Raw genomic sequence first — 2,554 nt, 5'->3', positions numbered from 1 at the left:
GAAAAATCATGTAATCATAGGGCTAGAGGCATCGCAGGGATCATTGATCTAAATTTGTTTTTTCTACAACTGATGGGAGGTCCAAAGAGGATCTCGGTTTTACTGGAGTCGACTACACCTGTTTTTCTTTTTTTCCTCCCTAGTTTTTCTTCTCCCTCTGTTAGTTGTCCTACTGACAACTTGTCAGTGTTGCCAGATGGCAGAGGTATGAGAATGTAGCATTTATTTCATTACCTAATAAAGCACATATGAAATACATATTGTGTACTAACACTGTTTTAGGTGCTGCATATACAGAAGAAAACAGGTGAGTCATGGCCCTGAAGTTTGAAACTTTGAGGATAATGTTTAATCAGTTTCCAGTACTCTTTTCGATATTGCACAGCATGATAGTTTTCTTGGTTGCAAAGTCAAATAAAAAGTAAGTAACATTTTATACATATATAAAACATATATGTGTGTGTATATATATAAATACACACACACAGAGATATATATATGTATATATACTGTGAGAACTCAGGGAAGAGGACTTAGAATAAACCTTCATGGACATCGATATGGATTTCAAGATTTAGTTAATGCCATAACCACGTGCAGTCACCATCATAACTCTTTCACATCTTAGAGGTTGTGTCTGTGGTTTGTGGAGTGTGCTGTAACTTGTGTGGAGTTAGGCAGTGGGTTCTGTTCTTTCAGATAATTTGCTCTCAAAGCTCTTCCTTGATATTGTTCTTTGAGACACTCGATTCCTTTTGCTTTTGTCCTGAACTTATGAATTTTCACTTTGTCCTGGGGTTTATCATCTAACTGTCTGATTGATGTATGTCTGTTGCCTGCCATGCAAGCATAATTTTACTTTCAATATAACTTTGGCGTGATGGATGCTTTTGTTTTGGGGTTCACAACAACGTCATTAGCTAACTCAGGTCCCATCCTATTCAGAGATTAAGCACTTATTTATTCAATCAGTTTATTCATTCAATCTATAATATGACTAGAAGCCCACGGTCTTGTAATTAGGGCTTCAGATTTTTCATATTTTTCAGATTTAATGAAGAAAAGAGTTTATATACTTTATAAGCATGACACTTTTGACAGGGTCTGTGCAGCATCCTGTAATCACAAACATTGATTATTCTGCAGCAAAACAGAAATATTGACATTAAGTGGGATAAGTAAAGACTGTGAGTAGTCTCATGTCCATGTAGGTCATGTCTGTTTTGTCACCAAATGAGTTACAAAGAGATTTTTCATTTTCAGAAGTTAATGGATTTTGGAGTTTCAGATAAGGACATGTTTGCTTGTCTATGAACAAGGTGAAGAAGATGTAATGTCTGTTCTTCAAGTGCAGACATATGCTTCATGTCATGTCCATTTGGCCTTTTTCTGTTTGTTGTAAGCCAGCTCAAATGTATTTAGATTTTATATATATTTAAAGGCACAAGTGACTTATCTCAGTAATTGAAAAGTCTAGCAGACAGATCTTAGACACTGTTATACTGAGGGCTCCAGTGATGCCATTTGGCTGGGTTTCTCTAAATCTTTTACATGCTTTTTGTTCTCAAGGTTTCCATCTCTCTGCCCAGTGGCCATCCACTTGTGGTGGCAAAGATGGCTAGAGAAGCTCATTCCATATTCAGGCTTTCCACCCTCTTCCTGTTTGAGCCATTCCCAGCAAAAATATTATGGCCTTTCATTGGCTGTGACTGAGTCACATACCTATCTTTGAACCAATCATGAGGCTGGGGGATATAATATGCTGATTGGCTGATCCATCCTGGGATGGTGGCAGGGGTGGGGCAGGAGGGCAGGGGTCAAGCACGTGAACCTGGTGTGCCTTTCTCAAAAAAACTTGAGAATTGTTGCCAGGAGAAATGGGAAACACTGGGGGGCCAAGAGTAAATGTCACCTGATTGATTGACCCTGAATTTTCTTCGTAATTAAATTCTTCTGATGGAATCCAGCAGGGTTAATCTCAGTATCTTTTCAACTATTTCTAGCTTTCCTGCTGATATTATAACAAAACATTTTTTACTCTTTTATATGTATCAAAATATTTAAGAGTCTGCAAGTCTAAAACCAAATTTAAACCTTACCTGTACTCATCATCAAACTCTAATCATTACGAACCCATAGTACCTTCAGCTACAATGTGGCAAGCCTGAAGGCTTCGGGCAACATCTTCAAAGTCAATGCCTGAAGTCCATGTCTGGATTGTCTTTTTAGTCCAGAACTGATAGCGCAAAGCTCTCTATCTGGATGTGTTGTTAATACTATTTTACTTTTTCATAGAGAATCAGTTGTGCACCATGGTTAAGAGCACAGGCTCTGGAGCAGGACTGCCTTGCTTTGTATCTTGCTTTCACCACTTACTTGGATGAGTTACTAACCTCTCTGTGCCTCAGTTTCCTCATGCGTAAAAAGAATACGTTGATAGCACTTACCTCCCCAGGTTGTTATAAGGATCACATGAATTAATATATGTAAAGCACTTAGAAAGGAGCCTAACACATAGTAAATGTGCTATAATCATTAGCTATTATTTTTATTC

This window comes from Galeopterus variegatus, unplaced genomic scaffold (genome assembly GCF_000696425.1).
Source record: "Galeopterus variegatus unplaced genomic scaffold, G_variegatus-3.0.2 Scaffold5273, whole genome shotgun sequence".
Lineage (NCBI taxonomy): Eukaryota > Metazoa > Chordata > Mammalia > Dermoptera > Cynocephalidae > Galeopterus > Galeopterus variegatus.
The sequence above is the reverse complement of the archived record's forward strand: the minus strand, read 5'-3'. Positions refer to the sequence as shown.